The sequence below is a fragment of the Silurus aristotelis genome, assembly GCF_946808225.1.
Source record: "Silurus aristotelis genome assembly, chromosome: 7".
NCBI lineage: Eukaryota > Metazoa > Chordata > Actinopteri > Siluriformes > Siluridae > Silurus > Silurus aristotelis.
This window is the reverse complement of record NC_139580.1, coordinates 14,899,455-14,917,420: the sequence shown is the minus strand read 5'-3', so window position 1 is coordinate 14,917,420 and position 17,966 is coordinate 14,899,455. Positions and strand designations below refer to the sequence as shown.

Below are 17,966 nucleotides of genomic sequence, written 5' to 3'. Positions count from 1 at the left end.
TAGTTATATTCGCTCTGAAAGAAACATTCAGCAAATCTTTTTGGAATAAAAATTATTAATCTTTACCCAGAAAAAAAATGACAGTAATTCAGGGCAGTGTTTAGTATTAAAATTTAACGATGTAGCTCATGTCTTTGAAGTCATATATAGTCATATAGCCAAATCTGAATAGATTTCAACAAGCTTTATTAAGAGGCTTTTGTCAGCATCGAGAGTCAGTCAATACACGTAATGCAGTTTGCGCCTAAAGAGAAAATGTATTTCTTTAAAACTGCCAGTGTGTCATACGATGTAGCCTTGGGTATGAACTTTTCAAATGCTGTTCTGCAGGTGAACATATTCCCAGGTACTTAGTTCTGCCCCCAAACCATTTTCCATGAGAACACCTTTAAATTTTCAATAATCTTTACATGACTGCAACAAAATCCTTACAAGTCTATCATTTAGAAAACACTACGTCCATAGTCTTCCAATAATACCACCCCCTCACTCACACACACAAACACACACACACACACACACACACACACACACACACACACACACACACACACACACACACACACACACACACACACACACACACACACACACACACACACATTTTATAGTCAGTAATGAAATCAAGGTAGATTCATCATAAAAAAAGTATCCAAAATAAAAACAAGGCAATGACATATATGACAACCAAAAAAGCTTTTGTTTAGTTGTATATGCAGTAAGTTTGAATGACAGCAGAAGATAAGATCAGTTATAGGTTTAAATGAACTCCCTAAAGAGTTCCCCCATAGGTCATTGTTTCCAATCACATCTGCTCCTTTTCTCTTTTCTCCTGGCAAGAAGCATGCCAGTCCAGACAAGCAATGAAAGAACACTGTGCTGCATTGATACCTGTCTGCTATGGGATGCACGCCCAAGATTTTTTCTTTTTAATGTTATTGCTTGTCAAACATGGCTGCCACATTATAAGCCAAGTTATGCAGGTAATAAAAGCACTCAAAAACGCTGGTAGGAAATATTAACACTTTTTTATGCAGTGAGTTTAAAATTATATATAAATGTATGCATATATATATAATTATTAGTATTTTTTCCTCCTTTTTAGATTTAATGTATATCTATATATATCTATATATATCTATATCTATCTATCTATCTATCTATCTATCTATCTATCTATCTATCTATCTATCTATCTATCTATATATATATATATATATATATATATATATATATATATATATATATATATACCCGATAATTTGCGGTTTGAAACTCACGGCTCATAAAATTTGCTCATTTGGAACCTTACTAACAGCAAGTTGCGGATTATTTTAAGATTCGCTGGAATCCACAGTGGGACCGAATGTTCACAAACGTTAGGAATAACATTTTAAACTATGTTTTCACTAACTGATTTCATAAAAATTCTAAACACATTATTGTATTAAAGTGTTATAATGTCCAAATGAATTCACTAAGGTACCATAGGTGCTGCGGGGGTGCGTCCGAAATTCGCGGATTTTCGCAACCTTCGGGGAATTTAGGAACGTAGCCCCCCGAGTTCAGGGGGACCACTGTATTCAATAAATGCCAAAAGTATTGTCCAGTAGAAGGCAACAGTGCAAAAATTTATACATTTTACATTGAGTGTCTATGCTTAACTATTTAACCACCAATCATCATCAAAGATTGGTGAAATCTATTTGGCAGTCTTGACTTTAAAACACTGCTGAAGAAGAACTCGGGGCCAAGAATCCACATGACAAGAGTTTATATAGAAGTTTCTATGTTTCACTGCTTTCTCTGGTTTGTGGGGCAGAATCAAGCATCATGCAGGCCTCCATGTGCTTTTGAATCAATCATGCATTAGGAATAATGATTTGAAGATACAGGGTCAATCTGCTTCCATTTAGAGAGAAACATTTGGATACAAGATAAAGCAGTCCCATATGAGTTGTCCTCTTCTCTCTTTCAGTCATTAATTGGAAACAAACTGCCATCCATAGCGACATTCAAAAAGCTTCAGGCCTGGGAAGGCTCAAACAAGACACAGTGATGTTTCAGAATTAGAACTGAGTACCGAATAGGTGAAAAGGTCCACAAGAAATTGGCAGAGTTATCAGCTGTTCAGGAATTTTGTATTGCACTGAAAGATGTGATTATCTTCATAAATAAAATTATTTAAATATCCAATAGCACTTTTACATCACCAATATGATAGACCAGGCTCTCTATGTGCCAGACTGCCAGATTTTTAATCTGAAAATAATTGGTGACATAGCATAAAAAAGCATGCTTTTATCAACTTTTGGTTGGTGTATTAACACTTGCAGAAACAAAACCACAGCAGTCAGTAATATGTTGTCATTTGCAGACAATATAATATACATTTTGAAATTTGCTGTCAGCAGTTACATTCCACTACAATTTGTTTATGAGGTCTGTTTCTTATTCTAATAATAATAATAATAATAATAATAATGTCTTTTACACTGATGACTCTTAAAGTCGTTCTACATACAGTCTTTCTCATCACATACATACATTTGCTTGACAACGGTTGCCCATTGATCCCTTACATTTCCAGAGACTTGTATAATCTAGGCCTGAAGATACTCTGATTGCTCATGTTGCTTTTCCCATAACATACCTCCTGTGTGTAAATGGGGTTTCATAACACAATGTAATAGTTTGGATAATGATTCATGACAGTGCACCAAAACACCCTATGAAATTCTTTTTCAAAGTGGAGAAGCATAACCAGGTGATCTGCATTTCTTTTCTTGTCAATAATATTTATCATATAGTTCTTAGTAGCTTGTTTGACTTGTCACAAATTTTATAATTTAAAAACAAGTACACTTATAATTAATTTATTTTTTTCGAATATGAAGAAATTAATAAAACTATCCAAGGTTCCAATAACTACTCGCCATATTATTTTACACATTAAATGTGTATAATAAATAAATAATCGGAACATAGTTATTAAATAAATCGGCACTGAGTCTGGTGTACATTTAAAGTGGTCCCATGGGAAACACAATAAGCAGGAATGATTTCATTTGCTTGATAGTCACCTGTTCTGCAATATTTATTGAAAACTGGTGGTCCAGTCAGTCCACTAGTCCATAATTTGGGACACTGGTCCTAAATGTGGAACATGTTCCACTGGCCACAGAGAGACAGAGAAGGGACCTCAGACCATTGCAGCATACAATTATCCCAAACAAGCGAGCCAGACGAAGCTCTTTCCAATAAGATGAAAAATAACACTACACTACACACATACACACACGCACACATATGCAAAAGCATAATTATGCAGTCAAACCTTACAGTTTAAGAATTCATCTTCTTACATAAGTGTCACATTTGTCACATACACTACTCACCCAAACACACACAGGGAATAGACCAGAAAAGTGTTACTAAGATGATTATACACAAATCTAATTCTATATGTAATCAATCAAACTAACCAGGAACAGATATTCAATAATGAAACTCACACACACACATTCACATGCACATTCAAACAGTCATGTACATGCATTTTCTGCTGTTTTTAAAACAAGCTATAACTAGTTTCACACTGCATATGCCCTTTAAACATGGGCTCAAGTGCTCAGTAGGGAGCCAGCAGGCATGTGTGCAGTGCTGGCATACAGAGGCATTCCTCACACACCCCTAAAGGGGTATCTAAGAGTCTCTCACCTCATAGCCATGCGATGCTTTATATTATATCATCCTATATATATATATATATATATATATATATATATATATATATATATATATATATATATATATATATATATATATATATATATAATAGAGAGAGAGAGAGAGAGAGAGAGAGAGAGAGAGAGAGAGAGAGAGAGAGAGAGAGAGAGAGAGAGAGGAAAAATTAAGGAGCATTTCATCAGCCTTGGAGTATATACAATAATATCTTTACTTGCCATAGTTTCTTAGAAGTTTTCACTTTGTGAAGGAGGGTGGGGTTTTAAATTTTTTTTACAGATTCTACACAAGCCCATATGTTTCAAATAAGGTCAATCTGCCTGCAACCTGGACATCAGCACACTCACATATAACCCATCATATCCAATGCAAAAACAGGCAAGGAAACAGGAAGCTTGGCTTCTTTTGGAAGACCATGATCTGCAATTTGGTCTTATTTTGGCTGCTTTTTGCTCTGAGTAAATATAAACACAATTGAAAGTGATCTGGATGCTATTGGGCAACTGAAACCTGCCATCTGACTTAGACATGATGTGTTGGGTGAACCAAGGCACATATCAGAGGGAATACATTTCTAGAGTGAATACCATGTGGCTATATTCACCATCCAACAATATATTGAGAAATGAACTGCGAGAGTTTCTTCTTCAACAGAGCATAAAGAACTGGCATCTTATGGTCATCCCACTGGAAAGAAAAGAGACTAACCCCAGAAGTTCTGAAAGAAAGAAAAAAGAAAAAAAAACTCTGCTTAAACCTCAGTCAATACACAAAAAAGTTAAACCTGGTAGAACCCATAGTGACTGGAAAGTTAGAACCACACAAACTAGGCTGCACTGCCTTCAGGAGCAAGTTCATGCCTCCATAAACCAAAAGACTTACACATGACTTCATGAATTTGAACTGCAAACAATAGCAACACCAAAACTTTTGTAGCATCATAGGAAATTGTTTCAGTGTGGCTGTATATAAATCTGATTCAAATCTAATTCAGCAAAGAGAGATGCACACTTGGGACAAAACAAACTACAAAACAAGCGCAGATGGAAGTTGTGTTTTCGAAAAAGGAAAAGGAATGTCCACTCAGATTAGCAATTTTGATTTGCAAAGTGAAATCGGTGCATGCTTGCATCATGACAATAAAATATTTGCTCAGATTTAAAATCCATTAAAAAATGGAAAACAATACGAAAACAACAATGGAAAACAATCCGTTCTTCTTTTCATCCACACACATATATATATATATATATATATATATATATATATATATATATAAAATCTGTCCATTTCATCTTTCTACTTTTTTTGTACTGTGGTTGCAGTTTGTTTCAACATGTCCTGACATTATGACAAGGTGATAGCTACAGGCTTCAGTGTGACATTCCTTGCAATGTTTCATTATGAGTTTAAACTCCAAAATTTGGGTTGTTTAGAAACGTTGACATGTTAAATAATGCAAGACATACCTTATGGGTATTTGTCATTTTTCACAAAAAAACCAGAACAAGACCTCATTAAAAATATTATTCTGGGATTTCGAAAACATGAACTTAACAGCTTTGAATTAAAAAAATGTTTTCACATTCTATCTTGCCCATAACACTGCATAATATAAATTTGCTTTACTTTTGAAATATTTTCACTTTGTTCACTTTCCGAGGTTATAATTTTATCCCCTTGACAACAATATTAATTAAAAAAGAAGTGTTCAGTCTGAGTAAACAAACTAATACATTTGCATGTTTGAATCATAATTGCTTACTAGCTAGATTAACACAGATGCATCAAGAAACATTAAGAAATTAAAGAATTTTAAAAACTTATCACTTTTTCAATTTATGAAAAATATCACGTCACATTGCTTGATAGAACCAAATATGCTGCTTCTTTGCATCAATTATTTAGGCTGTGGAGGAGTGGACAGCCCCCTTAAAGAAACAGGTTTAAAACTGTAGTGAAGGTGTAATATAAATGACTGTTAAATGTATAACAAACAGCTATTCACTGCTGAAGCACTGTAAACGCATCTCACATAAACTGCAATATTTGAACTTCACCAAGCATCATTAGCGCTACAATTTGCATTGTGTTTCATGGTTAGATGAGTCCAAAATCAAACATTTATGTAACCCACAACATCATCATGTTTGTTGACAGAAGGGAAATGCGTCCATAGACAAGCATCTGATACCCCACAGGGAAATACCAAGGTGAAACAGTAATGCTCTGGAGCTTTTTGTGGCTGACAGGGTTCTTGTAAATAAAGAAATGTCCCTGTATATTGGATGTTAAAATAACAAGCATGTACTATTCTTTCATATCTTGATTATTGATCCCCATGAAGGATAAATTATTCTGGTCTCATTGTAACTCAGATTGGTTACAGATGTTTCTAGTAAAGATTCTTTAAGTGTTCCTTTAAAGATTATATTTTTGTAGCTTTCTAAATGGTTACTACTTGGAACTGTATACATATTCAACATGGTATGGTGTTCTATGAAAATTAATACTGCAGGTAAAGATTGCACCAAAGGCTTGCCTTTAACACCATCATTCTCTTAAGCAGCTGCATAGCTTGGGTGGATTTACAGCACTGTAATGACATTATCTATCTGCCAGCGAAGGAAATAAAAACAAGCTCTCACACAAAACTGTGGCTCCACCTTGGTCATGTCCTACCCACTGCCCCCCGAAGGCACTCATACCTGTCAGTCATCTGGAGAAGCAAAGCAAGAGAGAGGACCGAGCAATTGTTAAAGGTGAAACACAAATATCTCACCCTGATACAATTTCATTCTGAAGTGTCAATTATGATTCCTTACACATCTAACTAACAGGACCCCAATCCTACTCAAACACCTTGACCTATGTACACCTGTCATAACAGGTCAGAAAGAAGGATCAAACCCTGCAGAACCGAGTTGTTACCCACTTGTAAGCCACAAGAAGTGTCCACTAATGTGACTGATGACTTGTTTGAGTTCGCTCTAATTTGGTAGACAGTTACTAACAACATAAAAACAACAAACAATGCAATGCAATGGTATGATATGAGGCAGGTGGGGGCGTGGTTCAGCGCTAGTCTGCAAACGGAAGTTCTAGTAATTTATTGTGGAACACCTGCAACTTATTACTGGAATTATATTAACAAGCTGTTCATTAAAAAAGCTCTCTCTTTAACTCTCACAGAGACCTGCATGAGTGTGTGTGTGTGTGTTTGTGTGTGTGTGTGTGTGTGTGTGTGTGTGTGTGTGTGTGTGTGTGTGTGTGTGTGTGTGAGAGAGAGAAAGAGAGAGAGAGAGAGAGAGAGAGAGAGAGAGGGAGAGAGAGAGAGAAAGAGAGAGAGAGAGAGAGAGAGAGAGAGAGAGAGGAGGCACTGGAAAGCAGCCAACTTTGTGTTTAAGGACAGGGGTGGTTGTCAGTAGTCCGTCACACCATCAATCTGGCATGTAATGATTTCATCCGATAACACAGTAGACTTACGTAATGTTTCAATATCTAAAAAAAATATTGGATCAACTTTGTTCTCTGGTTTGAAACCAACTTTAATGGCTGATATTAAAATCATGCCTACATCTTTTTGTTTTACAACTTTCATTTCAAACACAGCAAAAATATGACTAAGCGATAAATATATTTTCAACATTTTGTTTTTAATGCTGTTTTTGAATTACAACAGTGCTTGAAATTGTCTGAAATATTATTCATTCATTATCTTATTTTATCTGTCTTATTCTATATAAACTGTATTATTGTTCATTACAATCTCTAACAAGAAGGCAAATCATTTGTCAAAAAATAAGAAACATTTAAACTTAAAATAAATAAATATGTATAGAAATGTACTTATTGTTCTTGTATTTCTTACAACTTGTTATAACCTCATAATAACACCCATATATAGAGTATATACAGTCCTCTGAAATATATTTTAATAAAGAAAAATTTGGTCATCCTATCCAATCAGCAATAATAATGCTGTTCTAGACCAGATATCCAAAACCATATAACTAAACCTTTAATACAGTAACAGTAGTCAATGGAAAAAGCACAGTTCCAGTTGTTGTTTTTTTTTATTTATTTATTTTTTTTTGCCAAAAGCTTTAGTGGTGGAAAAAGCCCTAAAGACAAGTTTATATAATGATAGAGAAGACTTGGGTTACAGGAAGGTTAAATGTGTCATTTGATCTAAATGTGTGTCCTTTTGTTGCCCCTGTAGGCATACACCAAGGTGAAAGCACAATAATAGCTGGAAATGAAATCATACAAAATCTTGCTGACATTGATGGATTTTGCAGAAGACTGCAAGCACAGTTGCATTCAAAAGCATTTGTTGATACCACAGACAGAACAGATCATATCCCACTGAAACAGACACAAGATTCAAGACCACAAGGTCACTGCAGCTATATACTGATCAAGCCTATGCTTAAATCTTTAAGGCTCTGTACTTCAAATTCTTAGCATAATATAACAATGATTGCAGTCTAAATAGTCACTAATCACTCCCTGTCCTCAGACTTCCCAACTCCCATGCGTCTCATCCTGTTCGGCAAAAGAAGTGCCCAGTAGAAAGCATGTTTTCTTAGGTTTGAAGTTAGAGTATTGCTTTGATGTGTGTTTTTCAGTGGAAAGACTGTGACCAAATCTAACTGTCTAACTGGGTTTGATATATTACTGAAGAAACAAGGTCCCCAACAGGGTGTGGCTTATTAATGCACAGTTGCAAGGACTCAAAAACTGAAATGTCAGATTCTTCATTATAAATAAGGCTGACTGGTCATTCAACATGGTCATGTCGACCCTTGAATTGTCCTAGATTAAAAATCTCTCATAATATTTAGTATTTCTAAGCCTTTGGGATCATATTATACAATAGGCTCATTACAAATTCACGTTTTATTACAAATACTGCCTGAGATTTCACTATCAAGACGTACGGGAATATGGATGAGAGCTATAATAATAATAAGCACACTACTAATAAGCTCAGCATTCGCTGAGGTATTCATAAAAGACTACAAATCATGACCTTCTGCAATATACTGTACATATGTCTAAAGAATTTTTTAATAGAATTTTTATTTTAAAAAAAACACGATGCAATCTGTTTAGTATTTTTTTTTAAGTCAAAAAAGAATGCACTTGTGGTTTGAAGCTTTCTATATCCTTTTCTGCTATCATCAATTAACCAACTAATGTGATAGAGTTTGAAGTGTATCAAAACAAGACAAAGACGGCAGTCAGCTGAGGGGGGAAAAAAACTGTGCAGCTCAGAGTGTCCTCTCAGCCTCTGACGTTTTTGAAACTTTTTTGTGGCTTTGAAACCTCATGTCTCTGGCCTGCACTCACACTCTATTTATGCAAGAAAATAAAGCCGAAAAGTCGGCCCCTCCTAAATCTGTAAACTGCAATTAAGCTAAATTCCAAGTTTATTTCCAAATGCCATCCTTGCTCCAGACCATGTGAGACATTAGAGTCTAAAATTATCACACTATGGGTCAGGCAGCCCGTGAGAAGCCAGTCCAACTACTGGCCTGTCCAGGTCTCAAACAGTGTGTTTATTCTGCTTACTGTGCTTATTCTACACTGTACAGTGTATTGTGTGAGACACTAAAAGGGAAACAAGGAAAAAAGGAGATGAAATAATAGTGAAGCTTGAGCACAACACAAGAAATCAAACTTATATCTATATATATCTATAGTTTGTTGACCTCTGGTAGTCTTAAAGAATCATACAGCAGTCCGTGTTATACTGCAACCTACTGTATTCTGTGCAGTAAGACCACAGAATACAGTAGGTTGCAGTATAACACGGACTGCTGTATGATTCTTTAAGACTACCAGAGGTCAACAAACTGTGTGCAATAAAGCATATGATACATTACACACCCTTTATTTCTCTCTGTGCTTCGGTATGCAACCGAATCCTAGCCAGAGTCAAAGGCATGTAATCGGAACTGGAATGAGGAGCAATTTACAGCAGTCAACCACCTACAGGCATGTTTTAGGGAGTGAACCTTTAGAGTACCTGGAGCGATCCCACACAGTCATGGGGAGAATGTTTTTTTTACAGGCTTATAATATTTTTATGATGTTTACTAGTCTTTTCACCTAGGCATGTGATGTGTTCATGCTTACTAATGCCTTCCACAAGGAATTTATTAGACCAACCTTGATGCAATGCTGTATCATTTCACCAAAAAAGCTTGGATGGGAGACAATCACCTTAGGAGACTAATTATACACAACCTAGCAATCCAAAATGGAAAAGGATTAGACATTACAAAAAAAAACTTCTAATCTAAAATGCTAGTAAGAAAGTGCGTTGGAAAGTCAGAAAAAAAGATCAGAGACTGCTGTTTCGCCATGGAGTAATCTATGCAGAATGCAGACAGACACACTTAATCCTGCTAAGGTTCAAAGCTGCACTACACATGTGTTGCCAACCTGCACAAACACAACATATGCTCCATGATGCATACTTCACATATGCCCTATGATTCACTGTGATAAAGAGGGAGACAGAGAGAGAGAGAGAGTCAAAAAGAGTTACAGAAAGAGAGACAAACAGATCTGTTCTTTTCATTTATTTTTCCTCTAAAAAAGAAAAATAATTAAAGATTGAAATAGATGAACAGAAGATAACTATTGGGTATTTAAAACAATCAACAATCAAAAAGAACAGCAAAGGACAATCAACTTACTGCTTATCTGATGTTCATGTGCTAATCAAAATCAACCAACCCAATCAATCAGTAAACCAATTAATAAACCAATCAATAAACCAATCAACCAATTAATCAACCAATCAATCAATCAATCAATCAATAATTTATCACTAAATGGCAGATTTTTTTGAAACTTGACCACATGCAATTGAACTCCGAAGCCTTAATTCAATGAAAGTTTATGAGTAGAAACACATACAACTGGCTCTACCAAGGACTGCATTTTTCAAATGAACGAATTAAAATGTGTTGTCTGTTTTATAAATGAAAAGGTTCTTTTTCTCCTCATTATAATGAACATGATCAACACATTTCATTAATAATGACATTTACTGTTGTGAACTTAGTTTCACAGTAGACATTCAGCATTTGACTCCAACCACATTTAAAATTGGAAAATCTGAGCTTGGAAAAATATTCTTTATAAATATACACTTTATTTGCTCTTGTTCCGAACACTCACTTTGGCATGTGAACCTTAAAAATCACATTTGCATGTTGTTTTATATCCCTACTCCACTGAGTATTCTTTGTAAATCCCCTGCAATACACATATGAATGCAAAATGATTTACTGAGTAAATGCACATTATTTAGAATCTTAATAAATCCTATTTATACCTTGCTGATGCCTGTTATATTAAACGCTTGTGATCGTTGTTATTGTGCTATGAACATCAAAGTGCTTTTCAAGTATGGGTTGCTAACTATTTATAATAAGCAGAGAACTAGTGAAACGTTTCCTATGTCAAGTCATCAAACGTTAAATCATGGTGAAAAACGAGCATAAATCTATGATGTGGTAAACAGCTGCAGACGCAATGAGCTCACTCTTTATAGGAATCCAGCATTCTGATGAATGAAGATGCTCTGTCCAGACAGACAGAGCGAGGCCAGCTCCTCAGCAGACCCTGGGAAAGGTCACTGCTTGCTAGGAAGACCAAACTCACTGGGGCCATAGTTTCTGACTCATCCACGCTCTATACAATCACAGAGTTCTCCGAAAAAACAGCTTCAACAGCCCACAATAAATGAGTCACCTTCAACAAATCACATGCCAGATTAAGCTTAATAAAGGCTCATATCAAACACAAACACAGAAAAGTGTTTAGTCTAAAGCTAGGCCGAACTTGTGGTTGTGAAACTGCCATTTAGTTTGTAAATTTGCTCAAAATATCTGGCAAGCAAACTGCATTGCTTTACTATAATAACCAGTGTGCTGTGTTTATGACTATATATCTAATCGTGCACTTTATACACTGAAGTCAGCATCCTGCACACACTGCATTAATTCACCAGACAGCTATTAAACATATACAAGCTCAGGCATGTGAAAAGAAAAGTGGGAATTTACATCTGTGCCCCAGATTCCTGCTTAATTATTACATTATTACAAGCAGGGGGTAAAAGACAGACAGATAGTTTAACATGGATTCAGTGATGACCAGAGCAAACCGACTGTCTTTCCATTTGCTCATGCGGGGGGACACAATCATGGGTTTGCACTCACATGCGTTTCTTCGTTTCAGCAGCCCATTAAATGTCTGTTTTGGACATCGGGGATATAATTCACAGGCCCCATATCAAATCCTGATCTGAAGAGTTGCCCTGTATGGACAAAAATAAAATACAAAACACAAACATCAATCACTGGGTTATAGTCAGTAGGGATGAAACTACCTGGATGCTCAATTTGAGCTTAACAGTCACAGACACTGTTCTTTACAGTGTGGTGAGTAAAGCTACAAAGAGTTTCCACTCCCTGAGCCAAATTCATTCAAATAAACAAGAAAAGCCCATGGTGGATTTATTGCTAAAACTATTTACCAAATGTGCGTTGGACATAAGACAAATTATATTTACTTCAAGCTAGGATGTATGAACAGAAATACTGACTGGGTTAGAGAATCAGACAGCACTGCTCATAGCAAATCATTTACCTTCATTTAGCTAATCTATGTGTGACACATGGAAGGCATAGTTCTGATAATTACTGTGGTTACCATATTGGCCCTAAGCACAAAAACTATTAAGCAACTAGTGAAATGAAACGCTGCTTTCATATAAACAATAGTAATCTTAGTCGCTGTAATATAATTGTGGCTTTTCATGGTTTAAAGTGGTGGTTATATACTAGTTGGTTAACCCTCTTAATCCCAAGCCATTTCTGGTGTTTTTTGCTCCCTTGCTCCCATATTTAAGTTCACTGTTTGGACATATAGTCACCATTTACTGGTAAATGTAATTTCTTTTGGCTAGTGGATGTCAGACATGGCTAGATGCTGTGACATTCAAGCACTGCAAACAAAGAATAATGGTAAATTTGAATTTGGACCAAGACTTTGTTTTGGACATGTGGAAAGTGCATTTAAAATCCATAATTCAATTCAACTCCTTTTTTTTCTTCCAAAAATGGTTTTAAAACAATAGTATAAGCAACACTGGCATCCTCTTGGGTTCTGGAGATTTGACTTTTTGAATTTAGTGGTGAAATGTTCACAAACTACTTTAGTGTTTTGGCTGCATTTTTGAAGCAAACCTTTTAGTGCTACAGTTGACAGGGATGATGGCTTCCATGTGTTTAGTATGTGAGCTCATGCGTCATTACCATTGATTCAAGAGAAAAACCGTCGAGTAATAGGTATAGAGGATTGAACTAATACTGATTTGAGCTGGGGTACATGACAATAGAATATTAACACCATAAATTATGAGAAACAAGTTTATTTTAACAACAGGCAGCTGATGTGAAAGTTTTCTAATGTTGAATTCCTATGTCAAATATAGAGTTAATTTTGCATTTCACCAAGCAACTGAGCTTTACTAATGCCTTTTACTACAGATTCCGCTAAAAACTACAGTGTATATATATATATATATATATATATATATATATATATATATATATATATATACAGGCAGTCGTCGACTTACGACCACAATTGGACCGACAAATCGGTCGTAACACAATTTGGTCGTAAGTAGAGTAGGCTAGATGTACAGTACTGTGAAATGATGCCGGAAGCTGGTACGCACTGTTGTACGCTGCGGCTAGCGGCGTAGCCCCGGCGAATGACACTCGTAACAAATTTGGTCGTAAGTAGAGTAGGCTAGATGTACAGTACTGTGAAATTATGTCGGAAGCTGGTAAAAAAATAACGTACGCCGCGGCTTACGATTGTGGTTGTAAAGTTGAAGTTGCATAGGTTGTAAGTCGACAACTACCTGTAATATAGGAAATGTTACAAAAAGAATTAAGAAGGAAGTAATGTCAGACTGGAGTTTAAGTTTACAATCTTTAATCAGTAAATAGTGCATTTACAAAAGCTTTATTTTTTGTTGTTGTCACAATTATGGTCTCATTGATAATCACACAGCCTGAAATAATATGTTTTTGGTTGTGGTGTTAAAATTGGTGATAAATAAAAGATAAAACAGTTGTTGTTGTTGTGTTCTTTTGGCTGCTCCCTTGAGCAGATCATTGGCCTGCATCTGATTTGGCATACATTTTATGCTGCATAACCTTCCTGATGCAACCCTCCCATTTTTATCTGGGCTTGGGACTGGCACAGAGAGTGCACTGGCTTGTGCAACCCCCCAGTGGCTGGATCGGTTCTGTGCCTGGGACTCATAACCGGACCACGTCAATGAGAATACTCGAATAACCCTGAAACACTAAACTCCCTAAAGGGGGAAAATGCACTGTAGGACTATAGTGAGAGAATCTAAATTGCATTATTGTTATCCAACATTCTAAATCAGACTTTAGAAAGCAACTCAAATCTGGGAGAGTTGTGAACATGATGTAGAATCGTTTGTGACTTCTCTGCAAGGAGTAGAAGAAGATTCTGCTGTTTCAGAAGCAGCTGTTAGGAATCTTCTCTTCACCATAGTGATTTACTGATTACTCAATCCAGGATTAGTTCTTCACATTACCATAAATACAGATTACAAAACTGCGGTCAATGATCGGGCAGAGCTATGAACAGTGTGACTGCAGTAATATTTTATTTGTTTAGTTACATAGTGCACAATTACTTGCTATGCTACTTTCTTGGTTTTAACATATTTATCTATATAAGCAATAACACTCACTGTGAAAAGGAAAAAGAAATCCACTTATTTCCGTTCACACGCACTCACACACACACACACACACACACACACACACACACACACACACACACACACACACACACACACACCAAGTACTTTACAACTTGGCATTATCAACTAAACTACTTAAAGAAGCAGCAGTTCTGGGCATTATTGCCATTAATCTGTTCGGACATGTGTGCTTAAACTCCTGCATCAGACCCTTGCCCTTAAATTCACCCCATGACCAGAAAGGCTGTGAAGTGAAGTGTTTGAGAGTAAACAAAAGCCTGGCTGTTGCAGTGCAAAGAGAGTCCCATGCTGTAAAACAGCTGTGTGATGAAGGCCAAACAATGCCAGGCTAAAGCTAAACAGCTTACTCTGGCTCTCACTGGGAGCAAGTCAGCAGGTCCCTGTAGCCATCTGTCACAAGGACACAGACGTCCTCAGGTTCTTTAACATCCATCTTCTTGTTATTGTATCTGTTCTTTTTTCCATGGTTTTAGCCTGTATTTCTATGCTGTTTTGCTTTTTGTACTAATTTTGAGGTCAAACAAAAACTGACCAATTCAAAGGCTATATTTATTTTTCTAAAATTTGAGATTATATGTTCCAGTGTAAAAACAGACAGCATGTTAGCTCTGTGCCACTGCTATCCTCAAATATCCACAGAGCTAATTCAAACCCTGACCTTTAAATAAATTAACAGCACATGTGGTTTTGTTGTATGGAGAAAAATGTAAAAAAAAAAAGAAAGAAAAGAAGTAAAGTTTGTATTTTTGACAAATCTCTGCCTTTAACAGCGATCACATGATGTAGTCTCAATTCATTCAAGCATCGTGAAGTAACTGGATAATACATGCCAAACAAAAGCTTATTGGGAATGGCTGACCTAATGAAAGAGAGAAAGAGCTGAAAAGAAAAATAAACAAAAAGGATACAACCTGTAACATTTAATCAAGGGCCCTAAAAACAAACACTTACATGGCTGCTCTCTCTCTGTCCCTAATCCTCACTCACCCTCAACCTCCCCAGAAGTCTTAGTCTCACCCTACACCTTGGCCTTGTAAAAACAATCCAGAGCATGTGCTCATCATCTCAAGAGACTTTCACCTGGATAATTACATTGATAGTTATTTCCCTAAGTTACTTCATAGCACATCACCCTTTTATGATCATCTGGCTTTAGGACACCGTGGCTTACACTAGATCAGTACAACACCATGGGGGATGCACCACATCATGAGGAATATTCCCCATCCCAGACCTGCTGACTCACTGCAAGTGTTTATTGGGATATTTAGGCATTCTCTCACACAAGATGAATCATTGTCTGAGAAAACGGCACACTTTGGGGTCCCGACATGTGTTTCTAAAGATTTCCACAATTACGACTGCGTAGCATTTGATTATCCATGAGTCAATGACGCTAAATAAAGGAGTGGGAACGGAAACCATTTCGTCCAGGAAACAGAGACTAAGAAAAAATACCCCAAAACCAACAAGGCTGGTAGGCTCATCAATAGGGTCTCAGCAGGCACTCAGGAACATTGGAATCAAGGGTCAATAAACATTTGTCTGGAAATAAAAAGCTTAAATAAAAGACAATGCTGTGCGGACTAAATGCCAGAGTTTTGTGGAGCCAAGAACACAATAATTATAAAAGATGGGGAAAAAACATCTATTTTGTAGAAAAAAAGAAAATTAAATGAGAAGGCATGTCATATAGAAGTGTATCCATCCAAAAGGGAATGCTAGAGGGAATTCCTTGATGGACAGCACTGTATTTGATCATTAGAACAAACTGAACCTCCTAGTCAGCTACAAGTAACAACATGATGCTAAACCTAGCTAGGAAACGACCCACACATTAATTCATGGGACTCTGTGTGTGTGTGTGTGTGAGTTTGGAAAATTCCCTTTAAAGAAAGCTTGAGCATGGTATGAAATCACATGGCTGACGCTTCCATAGCCCTTATTGTTCCATCTTGCATTTGAACTTTGCTTTATTCACTCCATACAAAGCAGCACCACTTTCAAAGTCTTAGGGCCAGTAAATGCCTGAGACTAAAGATTTCTACTTATTGTTACAAAAGAACAGTGAATTATTTCCAGGAGACTTCTAATGCGTTCCGTACTGCTTTGGGCTTTTCAAGCCATCCTAACTCAGAGCAGGGTCTCTAAACACCTTTTTCCAGTCGCGTTTCCTTGGCCGCTGTGTTAGTTTTTGTCCCACGTTGTCAGTCATTATTTTCTTCAGCTTTCTGTTTATTTATTTATTTTATTTTATTTTTTTTGTCCAACTCTGATGTAGTTACTGGTTTTGGTCTTTCATTAAGAAGGAAATAGTTTAGCTATGAAAAAGACACACAAAAAACCCTACTTTAAACATTATTAAAAACAAGTGCATTTGTCAATCCAGATTATCAATACAAATTAATAAAACTAGAGCCAATAGCAAGGAGTAAAAAAAAAAAAAAAGACGGCTGATAACTGAACATCTGGCAAAATTATAACAAATATTTTATGAGGAATAAACAGATTATGAGTACTCTGAAAGTCAGGAAGAATTTTTATTCAACTTTATAAAAGAAGTCTCCAGGATCAGCACAGGTAAAAAAAAAAAAAAAAGACAGAAGACTTTGTGCTTTGCAGTTTGCCTTGGATATGACAACATTTTTTATCCTTTTACAAAATATGAAACAAAGAAGTGGGTGTGGGAATGTTACAATGCAAGTATAATAGCTGTTATAATTCAAGTGATAACTAGTTTGTTTTACAGATGTGCAGATGTTCCACAACTTCAAATTGAACTGCAAATGGTTGGAACATTTAACCATTCATTCACACCGTACGTAACTGCTTTATCTTGGTGAGGGTTGCAGAGCCAACAAGAAAAACACTTGTAATAAATTTATATTTTCAATTTAATATTATTATTAAATATTCAATATTAAAAATACATTAATTGGCCACTTTTATTACACATGTATGACAAAGAAACATCAGCAAGACCTATGGACATAAATGTCTTTGTCCTTGTTTTGTCTAAAGTGTTATGGAAAGTTAAAAACACAAAGCCAAACGCCAAAGCAATACATGATAACATACTATTGCTATTTCAACACTGTGTTTATACCGACGAGCACTGAGCCTTTTATTTAATGACAGGTTCTTCATTGTTTTATTATAGTGATGATATATGTACACTAGGTATATGTTGAAACCTCATTCAGAAATAGCTAAAATGCTTTGAAGAATTTCCGTCAACTTAACCCTATTCTCAGAAGGTAATACTTGCTGGTTGATTTCAAAGTTTTTGATAAATGTTACATGGTTAGACTAAATCATGGTCAAGTATGCTAAGTTAAATTATTAGCAATATGCATAG

At 36.0% G+C, this 17,966-nt stretch overlaps 1 protein-coding gene across 5 annotated transcripts in view; it reads right to left on the bottom strand.

Moving 5' to 3' along the window:
- znf469 (zinc finger protein 469) overlaps positions 1-17,966 on the bottom strand; it is a 203,880-nt gene that overhangs the window by 65,457 nt on the left and 120,457 nt on the right. For 3 of the 5 annotated variants that reach the window (XM_083547506.1, XM_083547507.1, XM_083547508.1), the window contains exon 4: positions 11,991-12,088. The exons of the other annotated variants lie outside the window; for them this stretch is intronic. The gene's annotated coding sequence lies outside the window, so the exon portion shown is untranslated. The remainder of the gene's footprint in view (positions 1-11,990; positions 12,089-17,966) is intronic. 5 annotated transcript variants of the gene reach the window in all.